Below are 19,871 nucleotides of genomic sequence, written 5' to 3'. Positions count from 1 at the left end.
AATTACAGAGTACATACGTCTTTGTTCTAGTTGCCAGTTCTTTTATTGATTCAGTAACTGGGGGCTGAAGAAACTTTGGTTTAGGGCCTTTTGGTTTTTAAAAAAAATTTTTTTATTTTTGGCTGCGTTGGGTCTTCGTTGCTGCACGCGGGCTTCCTCTAGTTGCGGTGAGTGGGGGCTACTCTTCATTGTGGTGCGTGGGCTTCTCACCGCAGTGGTTTCCCTTGTTGCGGAGCACGGGCTCTAGGCACGAGGCTTCAGTAGTTGTGGAACATGGGCTCAGTAGTTGTGGCTCGCGGGCTCTAGGCATGCAGGCTTCAGTAGTTGTGGCACATGGGCTCAGTAGTTGTGGCGCACAGGCTTAGTTGCTCCGTGGCACATGGGATCTTCCCGGACCAGGGCTCGAACCCATGTCCCCAGCATTGGCAGGTGGATTCTTAACCACTGTGCCACCAGGGGAGCCCCGGGCCTTTTGGTCTTTACTAACCCAAAGAAATCGTTGGCACCTAGAATCCTAGAATCGGGTTGTCAGAGCTGAGAGAGACCATGACATCATCTCACCCATTCATTTCATTTTTCCAGAAGGGGAAACTGAGGCCCAGAACTGTTCAGTGACTTGGTCCAGGCTTACCAATTGAGTTTGTGACGGAACTTGAAATTGAAAGCAGTTTTCCTGACTCCTATCCCATGATTGTTCTGCTTTTGTCCAACAGCTCAGATGCTTGGAGGGCAGAGAGGGAGCTTTAAGTTGTGTCCAGATGAGTTGGAGGAATCCTGTGTGCCTAGAGGATGCTTGGGAAACTTTATTTTCAGATTCTGTAACTTTAGTGACCATAAATGGTATGCGTGTGTCTGTGTCTGTCTGTCTGTCTTACTGTCATTAATCCTCCATGGGTCCATAGCACCATGAGTTCCAAATTGGGGGTCCTCAAGCCAGCGCAGGCCCGTAAATAGGTTTTGTCAGGCCTGTACAGTGTTTTAAAATTTTTTAATTGGTTGCCAGCATTGAAAAATCAAGAAATTTCGTACAAAAATTTATATTTCTGATTTCTTAAATAATCAGAAGATCTGCCCACATCAAGCTTGCATGCCTACAGGCCAACGCTTGGCTGGAGCTGAACAGTAGCTGCCGTCTTTAGACAGGGCTTGCAGTCTTCAGTTTGCCACAGTCTCCACCCTTCCGTAATGTCCCTGACATTGAAACCAAATATTGGTTGCCATTTATCATTGTGCTTGCTCTGCTGTTTTTTAGTTTTTTTTTTTTTTTTTTTTTTTGCGGTACGCGGGCCTCTCACTGTTGTGGCCTCTCCCGTTGAGGAGCACAGGCTCCGGACGTGCAGGCTCAGCAGCCATGGCTCACGGGCCCAGCCACTCCGCGGCATGTGGGATCTTCCCGGACCGGGGCACGAACCCGCATCCCCTGCGTCGGCAGGCGGACTCTCAATCACTGCGCCACCAGGGAAGCCCTTTTTTTTTTAATACAGTTAAGAGGATATTGGAATATTTTTTCTAAACCTTGTTTCTATCAAATGGAAAACTGAAAGCCAGACCAAGAGGGTTACATATTTTAAGAAACAAAGGAGGGACAGGTCTATTCTCTGAGGTGAGTAGAGGGGGAGAAGGTTGTTGTCTCTTAGAGAGGGTGACTCTCTTGTCCTGACTTCCATTTCCTGTGGCCTGTGGGCAATCATTCTCTTTTCTTTTTTGCAACATCAGCTGTTGAACTGGAGGTTGCCACATTCATCTGTCCTACTTCCTGCATCTTGTTCTGTACTTACGCTCCTTTGGGAGATCCTGGGGTGCACATCCCAGAGAGGAAGCAGTGAGCATCCTACAAGGGTGTTAGGGGTTCCCTCAGCTACCGTCTGGGGCCTCCTCTTGGACTTCAGGACGCTGGTACTATCCCAGTCAGGCTTGGTGTTTTCCTGCGCTTGTGCAGCCCCGTGGAAACCTCTCCCCTGCTTTGTTTCTCCCAAATCTAGAAGGTTTTAAAACAATAACAACAACAGCAATAACAACTATAACAACAACAGCAATAACAACAACAACTATAACAACAGTAATAGCACTGCTCTTGCTCACAAGATCAGCAAATGCTGGTTGTCAAGATTCTTTGGTTGCAAGTGACAGAAAACCCAGCTTAAACTGCCTTCAGCAAAGATGGGAATTGCTTGGCTTGTGTTAAGGAAGGGTCTGTCTGTTGTCCTGGGGTGGCCTCTGATTGGCTGCCTTGAGTCATGTGCCCATCACTGAGACTGACTGGCCAGGTCTGGGTGAGGGGCCCACCTGTACCACATGGCAGTGGGGGAGCCATGGTTCCTGGAAGGAAGACTCCAGGCTGCTGGGACCAGAAGAAGGGGAGGGATGCCAGCTGGGAGCATCTCTCCTCCTCTGTGCTGGTACCATCATCCCAGATTGGAAGGCTTTACCTTCTCCAGAGTCTTGGGTCGCAGGGAACCCTGTTGTCACTTGGGCTGCCTGCAGTGCCCCATGGCTTTTCCACATCCTACCTCAAAGCCTTGCTCATCTCCTGCTTCCTCAAGAGGTCCTCCCTGTTCTGGCTCTTTCCATGGACCTAATAATAGCATCAGCATCCACATGTGTGAGATGTCTTCAGTGGACGTGTCTCAAGCAGCATAACCTCCCAGGAATCTGGAGGGGAAGATGTTCCAACGTTGCCTATTTTATGGATGAGGAAACAAAGGCTCAGAGAGGTTCAGCAACCAGAAAGGCTTGAGGGTCACACAGCATCCTTTTCTCTCATTGGAGGCTCCATCGTGTGTGTTTTGTCTTCTCTAAGGCCATACAACCTGGATTTGAATCCAGGTTCTGCCCCTTCTAGGTGTTGTCACCTTAGGAAAATGGCTTAACCTCTGTATCTGGGGGAAGAGCATTCCAGGCACAGGGAACAGCAAGTGCAAAGGCACTGAGGCAGGAGCATGTTTCAGGAACAGCGAGGAGGCCAGAGTGGCTGGAGTAGAGTGAGCCAGGTGAAGCGTGAATCAGAGGTGAAGTCAGGGAGGTAACAGAAGGATGGGGGAGGCTGGTGGGCAGATTGTACAGGGTCTTATGGGCCATTGTAAGGACTTTGCATTTTACTTTGAGTGAGGTGGGAGCCCTTGGAGCTTTTGAGCAGAGGAGGGACAGAATCTCACTTAGTTGTCACAGGATCCCTCTGGCTACCAGCGGAGAATGGACTGTAGCGGGGCAGGGTGGAGGCAGAGGGAGGAGGCTGCATGGTAGCCCAGGTGGAACAACATGGCAGCTGGGGTGTGGGGTGTTCCACAGGTGGCTTGAAGTTAGTTAATTGCCCCTCCTTTGTGTTCCTGTGTTGTTCGTTAGCTGTATTGGTTTGGGTCCTGGCTTTATCTCACTGAGCCTCAGTTTTCACATCTGTAAAACGGGGTTAATGGTGCTACTTCTCTTATCAGGCTGTGGGCGTGAGTTACATGCGATGATAAATGTAAAGTGTTTCCCGGAGTGCCTGGCACGTTGTAAGCTCTCAGCAGATATTTGTGGAATAAACCAGTGAGTGAACGACAGGGAGTTTGGGGCTGCTCCAGCTCTGCCCAAGGCATCTACCCATGAGGTAGCCCCAGAGCGGGAAGCATCCCGTCTCCCTGCCCAACTCTACCCTCCTTCCCACACACACGGAGATTTGAATGAACAGAACCCAGAATGTTCTGGCAACAGTCGCTCCCTCTTTCCTAGTGACAAAGACATCTTTGTTATGCCTGGGTGTGAAATCCGTCTCAGAAACGAGGATGGTGCAGGCTCAGGAGGCAGCTGGCAAGGAAGGGGAGGAGCTTGGGAGGAAGGCATCTCAGGGCCCTGTGGAGGGACAGCCTGCCCCCGCACAGTCATCTAGCCTCATGTGGGTCAGAATGCTCTTGCACTGGTAGTGCTTTGTGGAACGAGAACTATGCGGGGCCACATTTCTGCTGAGTAACCACATCGGTCAGCATTACCTTCTGTAGCGTTACCATTATCTCTCTCTCACACACAGAAAAAGTGATAATACCCAGTGCTGGTGTGCCTGCTGGGAAGTGCACAGTTCCATAGGGTTGCTGTCAGGAGTCTTAATGCTGCTGTCTTTTGGGAAAAATAGTCTGGCCATGTTTTCTTATTTATTTATTTTCCTTCTCGTTTCATTGAGATATAATTCACCTACAGCCCTGTGTAAGTTTAAGGTGTACAGCGTAATGATGTGACTTACGTCACGAAATGATGATCCCAGGAAGTTCAGTGAACATCCATCAGCTCACAGAGCTACAAAATAAGAGAAGTAGAAAACATTGTCCTTGTGATGAGAACTCTTAGGATTTACTCTCTTGACAACTTTCATATCTAACGTACAGCTGTGTTAAGGATATTTATCGTGTTGTTGTCTGGCAATGTTTTCAAAAGTGAAAACCCAGGATACCCTTTGAATCAGTTCCTTTGGGAATCTCTCCCGTAGAACCAAGAAGAAAAAGTCTGTAAAGATGTCAGAAAGTTGTTTGTTCCGGTTTTGTTTATCATGGCCCTCCCCGCACAAAAGGCAACCACTTGGGTACTCATTCGCAGAGAAAAGGCTAAGGTCTTTGCTCACCCGTGGTTGGGATGTTGGGCAGCTGTTTAAAAGAATGAACTAGATCTCTTCTCTTGATGTGAAGGGCCGTACGTGCTGTACTGTTGAGAAAGGTTGAGTTGCGAGTCAAGTGTAGAGCGTGATCCCAGTTTTGTAGGAGGAAACCCAACAGCCCAAAGACCCTCTGGATGGGTGTTGACGAATGTCGAGAGAGGCACTGGAGGCTGCAGCCCAGGATATTAACATTGGTGGCCTTGGGCTGAGAATGGGGAGGGTTTTAGAGAAAGATATTTTGTTTATCTTTGTATTTTTTTTCATTGTTCACTAATAATGAACACATTATTTTTCAAATTAAGATAAACTGACACTTAAAAAAAGACAGTTGCTGGCTTCTCACTCATGTGTGGCGGACCCGTACATAATATTGGGTCATATGAACCCTCCCATAGTCCTTTGAGAATCAGGATAATGGGGTGGTTGAACAAGATTCTGAATCCAGGCCCCTTATGTTAAATCTGGGCCCCAGATTTGGCCAGTGGATCTTTGCCCTTGTGGAGCTGACATCCTGGTCAGTGTAGAACTGCGCCCAGAACAGGGGTGTCCGAACGAGGGCACGTTTTGCTCCCCAGGGGACAGCTGGCAAAGTGTGCAGATGTTCTTCGTTGTCATAATTGCAGAGGAAGGATGCTACTGGCATCTGGTGGGTAGAAGCCAAGGATGTTGCTAAATAACCTACAGTGCCTTAGGACCACCTCCGTGGCATGAATTATCTGGTCCCGAACATCAGTAGTGCTGAGACTGAGAACCATGGGCTAGGTCAGTGTCTGGCACACATTAGAAGCTCAACAAATATTAGCTGCTGTGATGAAAAGATGACATAAACGTGTCTTTGTTTGCCGCCCATCTTAACAGACAAGGAAATTGAGGCTTGGAGAGAGGTGCGCCATCCCTGGGGTAGGGAGGTGGAGTTCGGGGCTCGGGGCTGGCCTGTAAGTCCAAGAAGTGGGAGACCTCGATGCTGGGGAGACTCTGGAGACCCAGGCCTGAGCTGGGTGCTGGCCACCCCTCCTGGCTCCGCAGCTTGGTGCCAGCACTGTCGTCTGCCAGTCACCACGATATCTCGATGTCTCGGGCCAAGGTATGTTCTCAGCCCCCTCCCCACGTGTCAGTCTTTGTCGCGTCCTCTGTGCTGGCAGCCCCGGAAGGTGGGGTGGGGGGGGCGGGGGTCCTTTTTATTTCTGCTCAGGAAAAGCTGTGTTTGGTAGCAGCACATGGTGTCGACAGCCAGGGGCCCGATTCGGGCAGGTCTGCCAGCTGACAGCCTTTGGACTACCTTGCGACAGCCTTGTCCCTCCCCGAGCCTCAGATTCCTCAGCTGGGTGATGCAGTGGGGCGGGCAGTGCTGTATCCTCCCCTGCCTCTTTCTTGGACGCAGGTGAGATGCTGGATGTGCAGCTCCTTTGTCCACAGCAGGTCCTTCTAGAAGGAGGAGCTGACGTCATTATTACTCTTTATCACCTGTGGGGGTGGGAGCCCAGTGTCAGGGGGCTGGGGATGGCTCCTTCCTTCTCTCCCTCTGTCATTTTCTCCTCATTCTGTGATCGAGTTCGTCTTGTTCAATCACTTTAACTGCCATCCCTTTGCTGACATTTCCCAAATTTGTATTTCCTGCTCTGACCTCTGCCCTGACCTCCAAGCATCTGTATCCGGATGATGATGACGTCTCTCCTTGGGCGTCTAGCGGGCATTGCCAACACCCCACCTTCACCAGCTCGCCCTGCTCACAGCCCCTTCTGTCTAGGTAATGGTCCCTCCATCCTTCCACCTGCTCAGACTCATCCCTGGGGCCATCTCGATTCTCTTCTTCCTCTTACATCCTGCATCCGAAAGCTCAGAAGGTCCAGCTGGCTCCACTTTCAACGAGCGTCCGGAATATGGTTACTCCTCACCCCTCTGCGCTGCCACCATGGTCTCGGCCACCATCGTGTCCTGCCAGGACTGTTGTGGTCACCTCCTCCCTGGTCTCTTGCTTCTGCCCTTGCCCCGGACAGGTGGTTCTCCACACACATTGTCTGTAAGTCAGGTTACATTCCTCCTCTGCTCAAAACCCTCCTATGACTCCCACGTCACTTGCTGTAAATGTCAAGGCCTTGATGATGACCTAGGAAGCCCTTCAGTATCTGTTTTTCCTGCTCCACGTGTCTGTCTGCCTGACTTCATCTCCAAACATACCTGACACATTCCTGCCTCAGGGCCTTGGCACTTACTGTCTGCTTGCTCTAGAACACTCTCCAGGTATTCTTGTGGTTAGTTACCTCTTTGGGTCTCTGCTCTGATATCCCACTTTCTCAGTGCAACCTTCCCTGACCTTCCCATCTAAAAGCATACCTCTTCCCCATGCTCCCTCTCCCCCTTCTCCATTGCACTTAGATTTTACTTACTTGTTTGATGATTGTCTGCTCTCCTCTCACTAGAATTTAAACTCCTAAAGGGCAGGGATTTTTGTCCCTCCTGTTCCCTGCTGCTCCCAGACCTAGAGCAATGTCCGGCATACAGAGGGTGCTCAGTGAATATTTGTAGAGTGAAGGAAGGAAGAGCCACCCATTCATTGTCCCATATCTCTTGAGATTATTTTGTATGTCAGGCTTTCTTCTAGGCATCAGGGACAGCACTAAATCAAACAATGGTTTGTGTCCTCAAGGAGTTCTAATCCAGGGGAGAGAATAGACACAAGTAATGACATTACAGTGTGGTAAGTGCTTTAACAGATATATTAGTCAGAACTCTTTGGGTTGTGAATGACAGAAACTCCAAGTCAGAGTCTTAAGGACAAAAAAAAAGGCTATTCTGGGCTCAGTTGACTCAGGAAAAATGGCTTCAGGCATAGCTGGATCCAGGTGCTCTCCGGCCTGACCCTTAGGACATGGACCCGTCCATGAACCAAGTATTGCTTATCTAGGAGCCCAGAACTCGGATTGCCTGGCTTGGGTCACATGTTCATCCTTATCGATGGAAGTGAGGGATCAGCTTCTCCACAGGTACATGTACCAAGAGCAGGGCTCAGGATTGACTTTCAGGAGGTCACATCTCCGGGAGCTACAGAAAGGGTGGATTCACATAGATTCTAAGCAGTTTTTGGGGTGTGTGGCCCTGTCTGTTACAGGTGGCTGGGAGGTGGAGGAGGGGGTGCTGCAGGTTTCCTGGTGACAGGTGGCCCCCTGCCTCTCCCTGCACTTACCTCCTTTGCCCCCTTGTCCCATGCTTTGTAAATATTTCCGGCTCGCTGCCTCTCCACTGTCCTCCCTTCCCTGTATCACAAAGGGGCTCCAGATGGTGTGGCTCTCGGGGAGTCTGCCACATAAATCTGTTGGGTTCTAATCCCCCTTCTCCCTCCCCACCCACATATGCAAGGCTCTGGGCTTCTCGGATCCTATTTCGGGCCTGAGGGAGGAAGGATGCTCAGGGACCCCGATGGGCCTCACCACTCTTTCTGGCCTGTGGTGCTGGGGGGCCACTTTTTATATGAAGGTGGCTTCATAGGCCTGCCCTCGGTCTTTTGTTTCCCAGGGACACCCTGAACCAGACATGCCTGCTATTGCCTACTCTTCCCGGGGTCTAACCCAGGATGTCTCAAGTTTTACTATACATAGAACTGCCTGGGGTAGGTCTAATTAAAATGCAGATTCTGGGTCAGCAGGTCTGGGGTGGGGTCTGAGATGCTGCATTTGTAACAGGCTCCCAGGAGATGAGATGCCCGTGCTGTTGGTCCAGGGACCACACTCTGAGGGGCGAGGGTCTCAAGTACTTTCTACTCCTTGGCTCGTCCCTCCCCCTCCCCAGGCTGGGTCAGGTTCCCCATTGCTCTCTGCACTGTCTGTCTTCTCTCAGAGCCCTTGTCACACAGGGAATAGGTGATCTACTGTGTTAGATACATTTTAAGCTCCAGGAATCTTATTTTCTAATGTCTTCATACTGTCAGGAAATACTGATTAAGGTCCTACTAGGTGCCAGGCATTGGAGGAGCAACAGAGAGCAAAGCAGACAAAATCCTTGCCCTCAAAGACCTGGCATCTAAATAGGAGGAGATGGACAATAAACAACAAAAATTCTGCAAGTGACAAGTGCTATGAATACCGTAATACAGGGATTATAAATTAGATAGTGTTGGGGGCTGTTTTGGATCTGATGATCAGAGAAGGCCTGTCTGGTGAGATGACTTTTGAACTGGAACCTGGTTGCCAAGAAGCCAGCCATGGGAAGAAGGGCAGGAGGAATTGTGTTCCAGGCAGAGGGAGCAGCCTGTGCAAAGGCCCTGGGGCAGGGATGAGCTTGGCCAGTTTTAGGATCAGCAGGGAGGCCGGTGTGGGGCTGGGGTGGAGTGAGTGAGGGGACAGTGGGTGGGGGAGGAGGTCTGAACAGCGTTGTGGGGTCCGCATCACACGGAGCCCAGGGGAGGAGCTGGGCTTTTATTCTAAGAGCAGCAGAGGGTTTTTGGCCAGGGGGTCACGGTGAATGAGTTATCTTAGAAGAATCCCTCTGGCTGCTATGAAGAAAGTAGATGGATGGGGAGAAGGGGAGAGGAGCGGCCAAGTTCAGGATTTGGGCTGGTTTCTGAGCAGAAAGCCAGTTTCCATGTGGCGGGAACTGTTGCCTTGGCTCTCACCTACTAAAGGATCGTGCTTTGGCCAGAACGGATCCCATTAATGGGTGGTTTTAGGAGCCTTCTGGGTGCTGCTGAGTGGTGGGCCGGTCTGGACTTGCTTCTGTGGAGATGGCTGTTGCTGGGTGGGCGGCTGGGAGGGTCTCATCTCCATGCTTGTCAGCGAGGGGGAGGGCCCGGCTGGGCCTGGCCTCTCGCAGTTTGACATCATTTATCCACACAGACATGGAGAGTTGCTGAAAGAGGGAGTGTGCCTTATCTTGTTTACATGGTTTCCATAAAACTACGCTGCATGTGATGTCAATACATAGTGATACCAATACTACTACAGCCATTAATACTAATAGCTGATACTTATTGTTTCCTTTGTAGATCATGTTCTAAGCCCTGCAGTGTGATCTCACAGGATGCTCACTGTCATCTGTGAGGAGAGGACTCTTATTATCCCCATTTTACAGACGAGGGAACTGAGGCCCAGAGAAGTACAGGAACTTGCCCAAAGGCCACCCAGTTTTTTTTTTTGTTTTTTTTTGTTTTTGTTTTTTTTTGCGGTACGCGGGCCTCTCACTGTTGTGGCCTCTCCCGTTGCAGAGCACAGGCTCCGGACGCGCAGGCTCAGTGGCCATGGCTCACGGGCCCAGCCGCTCCGCGGCATGTGGGATTTTCCCGGACCGGGGCACAAACCCGTGTCCCCTGCATCGGCAGGCGGACTTTCAACCACTGCGCCACCAGGGAAGCCCTGGCCACCCAGTTTTTAAGTGGCACATTGTAAGTTCACATTTTTAGAAATCCTGTGACGATTTGCAGCCACAATAGTTTGGTCCCGTGTCATGTATGTTAAAGACACTGCTCTCATAAAGGTCAGTGCTGAAAGCGGACCATGGCTCCTGGGGTTGTTTTGGCCCACTCCAAGAGCCTCAGGACGTGGCGAGTGGGACCCTCCTGCCATCCGAGAGGCTGTGTGCCCTCTACTTGGTGCTGACCGTGGGCAAGTTGTGCGGCCTCCCATCCTCAGTTTCCTCATCTGTGAAATGGGGGAGGAGGGGAGGCGAACAAAAGCCCCGCCTCCAGGCCTGTGTGGTGAGGAGTCAAGGAAAATCCTGCTTCGGGGGTTTGGACAGAGCCTGGCACGTGTAAGTGCTCAGTGGTTTTCAGCTGCTGTTACTTTCACTGTTATTATTATCTTTATTTTTATTGATGGGTAGAGTGGTAAATAGAGTGACCAGCTGCCTTGGTTTGCTTGAGACTGTTCTGGTTTTAAAACTAAAAGTCCTGGGCTTCCCTGTGGCGCAGTGGTTGAGAGTCCGCCTGCCAATGCCGGGAACACAGGTTCGATCCCTGGCCCGGGAGGATCCCACATGCCGCAGAGCAACTAGGCCCGTGCACCACAACTGCTGAGGCCACATGCCACAACTACTGAAGCCTGTGCGCCTAGAGCCCGTGCTCTGCAACAAGAGAAGCCACGACAGTGAGAAGCCCACACAACGCAGTGAAGAGTAGCCCCTGCTCGCCTCAACTAGAGAAAGTCCATGTGCAGCAGCGAAGACCCAACACAGTCAAAAATAAAACAAACAAACAAATAAATTAGAACAAAAAACCCAAAAAAAAAACCAAGAAAAAAACCTAAAAGTCCCTCATCCCAGGAAGCCCCTCAGTCTTAGATAAACCAGGATGGTTGGTCACCCTCTGGTTAAAGTACTTATAAATAAGTTTAGGCCTGCCCTGGCATCAGCTGAGCCTAGATTTGAATCCAGCTCTGCCACTTGAGCAGGTCACTTAGCCTCTCTGTGCCTCAGTTTCCCCACCTCTAAAATGGGGAGTGATTGTTGTACCTAACTCGAAGGATTTTTATGAGGTTTAAATGCGGTCAGGAGTAAAAGGGTTTGGTGGAACAGTTACACTGAAACTACCTGGGGGGCCCAAGTGGACTGGAGAGAGGCTGAGACCATGTTGAAGGCTGGGTGTGGGTCTTCCCCTCCCCCACAGCTGGCCCCGGCTTCTGAGTCAGGCTGGCTCCATCCTCCACCACATCAAAGTTCTCCCAGGGCCCCTTTATGGCAGGGGCTGCTGGGCCCCTGGTGCGGCGGCTGATGAGAGCAAGATCCTATCTGCATGGGTGGAGGTGCCCAGCAGCGGGGAGGCAGCCCCTGCCCCTCCCACACAGGCCCTCGCTGGTCCTCTTGGGGTGGACAGAAGCCTGCACGCCAGCAGGACCCCAGACAAGCTGGTCAACCTCTCTGCTCCTCATTTTCCTCCTGTCTAAATGGCGATGCTAGAGTCTCCCCGTGGGGTGCACGGGGGGGCCCCTCCAGTCTTGGGCTATGTGAACAGAATGCATCTTGGACCGAACTGGGTCCCAGATAGTGGCGTTTGAAATACTTTACTGTGAACCAACCGTTGCTTTGAAAGCACACCAGCTCCAGGGCAGTGGTGGGACTGTGCTGCTCAAAGAAGGGTTACAGGATTTATAGAAGTTGCTCTTCATTCTTAGGAGGCTACAGACCGTGTGTTGGGGAGCATCTTAAACTCGGTGGTTGCGAGGGTCTCCGTGCAGTGAGCCCCTGCCACCCCCAGCCTAGTGTGCAGGGGAGTGCTGAGAATTAAATGGAGGAAAATAAGTGGCTTCTCAATAAATGGTAGCTGCTAATTTTTTAAGATTAACCTTTTATTTATGTTTACAGATTTAAGTCAGGGTCTCGCAGAGATCTGAAAAGATTCCAACGTAATCCCAGTAGGAGGACAGATACACAGCCCTCTGCAGACTCATTTAGACAGATGACAGTGAGTACAGGATATACATTTTACTGAGCACGTACTGTATGCGAAAGCCGCAAAGTCCTTGCTCTCCTCTGGGTTTGCTCCAGGGACCGACAGCATCCACAAGGGAGTTTGGACCCACTCCAGCGCCACTGTATCAGAATCTGCTCCTAACAGGCCCCCCGATGATTTCCAAGCACTCTGCAGTTTGAGAAGTGTTGGTTTAGCTGTTTTTCCCTCCTTCAGTCCCTCCAACTACCCTGTGAGGTAGAGCTCCTTAAAAAAGGGGAAACTGAGGCACAGAGAGGCTCAGTAACCTGCCCAGGCTCACGCAGCCAGCAGAGTTTCTAAGAGTCTATGACAAGAGGCGGAGGCAGGATTCGAACTCAGGCCTCGCTGCACCAGAACCCTGCTCTTGACCGTCATGTTTCCACTCAGCGGTGCAGCAGCTGAGAATGTGGGAAAGGAGTGGGTGATTCTGGCGGGGGAAGGATTGGCCTCCGGGGCACCCTGATTGAGTTGGGCCTGCAGAGAGGAGGAGGTCTCGGCCAGCAGGGGGGTGGGGTGATCAGTCCCCAGAGCGAGCCTTCATTTGCCCATCCCTGCCCGGCACCTGGTAGGAGGCCCCCGCCCCTTCTCTCTGCTCCAGCTTCAGGAGCTGTATGGAAACCCTGAAATGCAGACCCTCCTCATACTGCAGGGAGATCTTGGCTGGTCCAGTTAGTAGCCCAAGAGCTGGTCAGCAGCAGTTGGTTAGTAGTGCCTGCTTACTGTAACAGAGCATGAGGCAGCTCTTTTTTTTTTTTTTTTGCGGTACGCGGGCCTCTCACTGTTGTGGCCTCTCCCGTTGTGGAGCACAGGCTCCGGACGCGCAGGCTCAGCAGCCATGGCTCACGGGCCCAGCCGCTCCGCGGCGTGTGGGATCTTCCCGGACTGGGGCACGAACCCGTGTCCCCTGCATCGGCAGGCAGACTCTCAACCACTGCGCCACCAGGGAAGCCCATGAGGCAGCTCTTGAATTAAATGCAGTTAAAGAAAAATAGGAGCAATCTTTTGCTAATTAATCAAATCCCCCATCTTTATTGAGCACCTCCTTTTTTTAAAAAATAAATTTATTTTATTTATTTATCCTTGGCCTCCCTGGTTCCCCATCGCTGGGCGCGGCCCTCTCCCCTTGCGGTGAGCTGGGGCCACTGCTTGCCAAGGTGCGCGGGCTTCTTATCATCGTGGCCTCTCCTGTTACGGAGCACGGGCTCTAGGCGTGCGGGCCTCAGCAGGTGTGGCTCGCAGACTCCAGAGCGCAGGCTCAGCAGCTGTGATGCACGGACCTAGTTGCCCCGCGGCATGTGGGATCCTCCCGGACCAGGGCTCGAACCTGTGTCCCCTGCATTGGCAGGTGGACTCTTAACCACTGCGCCACCAGGGAAGCCCTGTTGAGCACCTCCTGTGTGCCAGATGCTGTACTAGGTGCTGGGGACACAGGAGTGAACAAAACAGACAAAGTCCCTGCTCTGGTGGAGCTGATGTTCTAACAGGGGGGCGACAGAGAAATAACAAGTGCAAAGGAGCCGGACCATTCCAAATTTTAACACCTGCATGCTGGGATGGAATCAGGGCAGGGAGGATGGCGGGTGTGATGAAGAGCGACCTGGAGGAGGTTCTGCCTTCTGCTGGGTGCTCAGAAAAGGCCTGACCTGGGAGCAAAGCCATGAATGATGCATGGGAGCCAGGTATGTGCCACTTTTGGGGGAAGAGAGTTCCAGGAGGAAATGGCAAGTGCAGAGACTGGGAGGTGAGCGAGAACTTGGTGAGTTTGAAGTGCAGCAGGTGCTGGAGTGGAGGGAGGGAGGGGAGGACATCAGGTGAGGAAGGTAATGGGCACTTGGGCAGAGCCTGGCAGGTAAAGGTGAGCGGGGCTAGGGGAGGCCCTTCCTCCTGGCGTGGCGGGCAGACCTGGAGGGCTGTAAGCCGGCGGGAGTATGGTCTGATTTATGTTTTAAAAGGGGCCGCTTGGGTCAGAGTGTGGAGGCTGGGCTGTAGGACCAGCAAGACTGATTGGTGGCAGTAACTGGCAAAGGATGGTGGCAGCTTGCACCAGGAGGTGGTACAAAGAGAGGGTGACAAATTCAGGATGGTGATAGAGCTGGCTCAGACTTGAATTGGTGGTGGAGGAATGTGGGAGGTGAGGCTTTTCAGCAGAGGGGAAGTTAGACCTTGACTGGTGTAACCTGGAAGGCTTCCTGGAGGAGGCGTAGGTGGTCAGGATGGGTGTTACAGGCTAGGGGACATTCTGGCAGTAGAAATCCATGAACCAGGGCCAAAGTGGGTTCCTGTGAAGGGCAGTGGGCTCATATGGCTTATGTAACCTCCTTCCCACCCTTAAAGGTCACCAGCTCAGAGTTGTCCCTGAGGTTTCGAAGCTAGAGAGGGGATTAAGGGTCAAAGGTTTAGGTCGCACCCTTGAGTACGGGCAAGAAGACAGCTAAGGGAAAATCAGGACACCCAGGTGGAGGAGTTTTGAGGCTCTTAGCCCTGGCCCTGGCTGGACGGCAGGCCTGTCACCCACCGTTCCTGGACCTCGGTTTCCTCAAGCATCAAGTGGGGTACCAGGGAGGTGCAAAGTGAGCCTGCGGCAGCCTGGCAGGTTGGAACAGAGGTTGCCTGCCGCCCCCGTGCCAGGGCCCAGAGCAGCTTGGTTTGCAAGGCGGCACTTTCTGGGTGAGAACAGAGTTTTTGAGGAGGGCGTGGAGGAGGGAGGAAGGGGGGCTCTTTCTTTTTTCTCTCTGGACAGATCATTGTGGAGGAGCGGGCTCACAGAGGGGCAGTGAACAGAGACAGCGCTGTGGGCCTCTTTTTTGGGGGGCGGGGAGGGGAGAGGGAACTAGGTTAGCTGTATGGGCCACTTAATACCCATGAACTTGCAATTAAATGCGGAAGTGGGAGACAAGGGGGTGGTCAAAGGGGATATTGTTCCGGCTCCGGAGAGAAGGGCGGCTGGAGCCCTGGGGAAATGGCCAGCCTCCAATATGAATGGGCTTCAGTGTCCTAGGGGGGCTGGAGGGGGCAGGGGGCCGTCATTTGGCCCTTTGTCCTGTTCTGCTGGACCCGGCCACAAAGGCCAGCTTGATTCCCGTTTGGTTTCTTTTGGGGGGCCGAGGTGGGGGGGGTGCCTCGACCCCAGCTTGGCCCCCTCCCAGGGCCCCAAGCAAAGTGTTCCCTCTGGCCATGAGGGGCTCTCTAGAAATGCCCCTCACTGTGATTGAACTTTGTTTTTTCCTGAAAAATTTTAATTTTCATTTTTTTAGGCATGTCTTACATGCAGATTTTTTCGGGCCTGTCTTACCTACAATATTAAGTGTACAGCTTGATGAATTTTTACATGTAATTTATCTGTGTAACCTTCACCCACATCAGCTGGTAAATATTGCCAGCACCCCAGAGGGTGTTCCCTCCCAAGTCAGTATCCCTCAGAGTAACTACTGTTCTGATTTCAGTCATCACAGATTAGTTTTGCCTGCTTTTGAACTTTATGTAAAGTAGAATCATACAGTATATGCTCTTTTGTGCCTTTTAATTTTTAAAATATTATAAATATACACGTATACATAACTATATATGTATATATGTGTGTACCTAAAAATTATATATACGTATACTATATATTATTTTTATATGTATTGTATGTAATCATGTCCACGGTTCAAATTAAAAAGGCATAAGTAACGCAGATTAAAAAGTCAGCCTCCCAGAACTATGGAGACAGTGAAAAGATCAGTAGTTGCAAGGGGTTGGGGTGTGTGGAGGGGTGAAGAGGTGGAGCACAGAGGAGTTTTAGGGCAGTGGAACTGCTCTGTGTGGTGGCATAGTGATGGTTGCATGTCATTATGCATTTGTCCAAACCTGTAGAATGTACACGACATAATGTAAGCTGTGGATTCTGGGTGATTCTCGGTAACGTATGAGCGCACGTTCATTGATTGGAACAAATGCACCACTCTGGTGGGGGACGCCGATAAGGGGGAGGCTGTGCGTGTGTGGGGCAGGGGTAGAGGGGACATTTCTGTACCTTCTGCTCCATTTTGCTGTGAACCCAAAACTACTCTAAAAAAATAAGTCAAAAAAAAAAAGAGTCAGCCTCCCAGGTCCCGCCCCAAAGCTAGCCGCTGACCTTGGGCCCTTCAGATGGGACACACCCCTTTTGTTACATGAAAGTGATGGCTTGTTGTACTCACATTTCTGCACTTGGCTTTGTCCCCCTTTCCACCCTGTATCCTGGAGCTTGTTCTATAATAGCACATAGAATTCCACTGGATGGATGCATGGTGGCTTTTTTTTTTTTTTTTTTTTTTTTTTTGCGGTACGCGGACCTCTCACTGTTGTGGCCTCTCCCGTTGCGGAGCACAGGCTCCGCAGGCTCAGCGGCCATGGCTCACGGGCCCAGCCGCTCCGCGGCATGTGGGATCCTCCCGGACCGGGGCACGAACCCGTGTCCCCTGCATCGGCAGGCAGACTCTCAACCACTGCGCCACCAGGGAAGCCCCATGGTGGCTTTTTTTAAGCTGGTCTCCTCTTGATAGACACTGAGGTTGTTCCCATCTTTCGCCATTACAAACGATGGTATGACAGATGCAGACTGCTTCACACCTGTAAGTTCATTCATTTCTGGAAAGGGAACTTTTGGGTTAAGGGTATACACATCTGTTTTAGTATTTATTTATTTAATTTTCCTTCCAGTTTTATTGAGATGTAATTGAGCTACAGCACTGTGTGTCAGCGTAATGACCTGACCTCGTCCATCATGAAATGATCACCACAGTAAGATTAGTGAACGCCCATCATCTCCGGCAGATACAAAACAAAAGAAACAGAAAAAAGTGTTTTTCCTTGTGGTGAGAGCTCAGGATTTACTGTCTTAACACCTTTTATGAATAACATACAGTGGTGCTAATTGTATTCGTCATGTCGTGTATTACATCCCTAGTATTTGTATATCTTATAAGTGGAAGTTAGTACCTTTTGACCAAATTTTCTTACGCCCTGCCTCTGGTAACTACGAATCTGATCTCTTTTTCTGTGAGTTTGTTTTCTGAAGTATAATTGACCTGCAACACTATGTTAGCTCCTGGTGCATATCGTAGTGATTTAGTATTTCTATACATTACCAAGTGATCACCCCAAAGGGTCTGTCCATGTGTAATTTATCGCTCATCTTTAATTACATGACAGATATGAATGCAAAATCTCCTTGTAGAAAATTACAGACAAGGGAACCTTTTCCTTCCTATCCCTGGTTGCCCCCACCTCCAGTGTCTCTTGTTAGTAGTCTACTGTGCAGTGTTCCAGATCTTTCCCTGTGTGTTTGTGTCGTTGACATACATAAACATGAACCTGTGGAAAAGACAGGGTGTGTTTTTAAGCGTGTGCATTTGTTTAAGTAAAAGGCCTCAAACCGAGGCCATGTTTAAAGCTGTAGGCTCCGGAGCCAGCCTCCTGGTTTAAATTCTAGCTCCGTCCCTTTACCTGCTCCCTGAGCGTAATCTCTTGTGATCACCCAGTATTCCGCAGCCTTGTTCACTGTCTAGGGGATCTTTTTATGTTGTTTTGCACACTTCCAGCTCATTCCTTCTAACTTATGCCTACTCTTTCACGGGACAATTATACTGGAGTTTATACATCCGTTCCCCTCTTAATAGGTATCTAGGTGATTCTTTTTCTTTTATATTAGGAATTCTCAACCTTCACATAATTGATAGTTTGGGCTGCGTAATTGCTTGGTGTGGGGGGCTCTCCCGTGCACTGTAGGGTGTTTAGCAGCATCCCCGGCCTCTACCCACTAGATGCCAGTAGCAACCCCCCTCACCCCCGAGTTGTGACAACTGAAAATGTCTCCAGACATTGCCAAGTGTAGTGCTGAGAAGTGCTACAGGGAGCATCGTTCTTCAAGCCTCCCTGTACGCATGGGCAATGGCGTCATTATTGTATTGCTATCTCACAGATAAGGAAATGGAGGCCCAGAGAGGTTGAGTCATTTGCTTAAGGTCACACAGCAAATACATGGCAGAACCAGGATTTGAGTTCATGCTTCTTCCCATTTTGAGGGCACCCGCCAAGTGCCAGGCATGGTTCTAGGCTGAGGTGGGTGTTTAATGGGTACCAGCACTGACCCAAGCCCCTGCCCTCATAGAGCTAGCATTCTCGCGGGAACGGCAGACAGTAAGCTAGTCATCTTAATAGATACGTGACTCATCTGGTGGCGGTTGATGGGTGAGGGTGAGGAGATAGAGAGTCACAGTAACAATGCCACCTGACATTTAATGATATTTTACAGTAATAAATGATGTTTAGTGAGGGTTTAAATACATCAGTTACCGTTCTAAAGAGTTTCGCAGGATTGACTCATTGAATCCCCACCCAAAACCCTTATGACATACCATGAGTCTTATTCTCATATTGCAGATAGGGAAACTGAGGCACAGAGGTATTGAAGTCCTTTGCCAGGAAGTGGCAGGGCCGGTACAAGGACCTGGGCTGCTAGAACTCTTAGCCATTGTGCAGGCCGCCCTCATGCCTGCTCTAGGACCTACTTCCTGGGTGGTCGTGAGGGTCACCTGCTCTAAGAGTGTGACTCAGTGTGGTTTGCATGGAGATAAGGACAGAAACTGAGAGTAAACGTTTAAAGTTTTATAGCAATTTCACAGAGTAATTTTATGCCAGTTTAGTCCAGGACTAGAAAATTAGGCATGTAGTCTGCCTTTTTACTTTGTTTTTCTAGTAATTCACTTTTACTGCAATTTTCGAAAGTATTAGTCTCAAACGGATTAGAAATTAAAGACAAAAATAGTTCTTCCCAACAGATAGTTGGAGGAATGCTGTGTTAGGATGGGGAAAGTGCTAAGAGCAGGCCCTGGCCCATGGTATGACCTCCATAAATGTGAGCTTTATTATTAATCTGTTGTTCTGACATTTGATTCTCTCCATATAAGCTCCTTACCCCTGGGAGCTAGAATGAGCTGAGGGATCTTCTTCCCATTTAATGGATGAAAAAATTGAGGCCCAGGCAGGTTAGGTGTTTAGGATTGGCTGGCAAAGTCTAGGTGCTTGGGGATCTTTTCTTTGCTGACCCTGCCTGGGCCATGATTTTCATGCCCCTCTCCAACCCAGGCAGCTGGATAGGCCCTGACCTGCAGGCTTCCCCGTGGACGTGCGGTTGGCCAACAGCCTGGAGCCCTGGTTAAGCAGGTCCTAGAGAGAGACTGGGCTTCCCTGGGGACTGTAGGCGGCTGGGGCCCCTCATCAGCCCCTCTCTTTGTCTCCGTGGCCATGACAACCTGGCTGGATGCTTGGCACATCCAAACCCAGCCCCCAGCCTGACCAGCCGGCTTCCTCCCTGGCTGAGGCTGCCCTGGCAGGCTGCTGCCTGGCTGGGGAAGCTGCCCCCCAGCCCCCATTCCCCTCTCTCCCACTGATGGGGGCTCCTGGGCAGGCCTGGTGCTGCCATTTCTTTTTTGTTTGTTTTGTTTTTTGTTTTGATTACTAATTGTGTATTGAAAGCAGTAAGAGGTTCCACGACACCAAATAAACCAGTTCTGAGGTTTTCCCCAAGATAAAGTTTAACAGCTCCAGCTTCTTCAGTGTTTATCAAAATACAAAAGAAAAAAGTAGAGGTTATCATTTTTTGATGGCAGATCTGACCCTTGCAGGCTGAGGGAGTGAAAGCACATGTAGACAGGGGCTCCGAGGTGCTGGGGCTCAAGGATGACCAGCCGCGCTCCTGCTGGTGAGACCCCAGAGAGCCCGGAGCAGGCAAGCAAGGGGACTGCAGGGCTCCCGCTCAAACAAGAGTGTTCCAGCCGAAGTGCCCGTGCTGACCCGAGAAAAGGCTGG

The 19,871-nt window shown here is 50.6% G+C and overlaps 1 protein-coding gene across 3 annotated transcripts in view; it reads left to right on the top strand.

Annotated features, from left to right (window-relative positions):
• PREX1 (phosphatidylinositol-3,4,5-trisphosphate dependent Rac exchange factor 1) overlaps positions 1–19,871 on the top strand; it is a 198,068-nt gene that overhangs the window by 16,133 nt on the left and 162,064 nt on the right. The gene's annotated exons all lie outside the window — the stretch shown is intronic.

Source organism: Tursiops truncatus, chromosome 15, assembly GCF_011762595.2.
Source record: "Tursiops truncatus isolate mTurTru1 chromosome 15, mTurTru1.mat.Y, whole genome shotgun sequence".
Classification (NCBI taxonomy): Eukaryota; Metazoa; Chordata; class Mammalia; order Artiodactyla; family Delphinidae; genus Tursiops; species Tursiops truncatus.
Note: the sequence above shows the minus strand (reverse complement) of the source record. Positions and strands in the feature narration are given on the sequence as shown.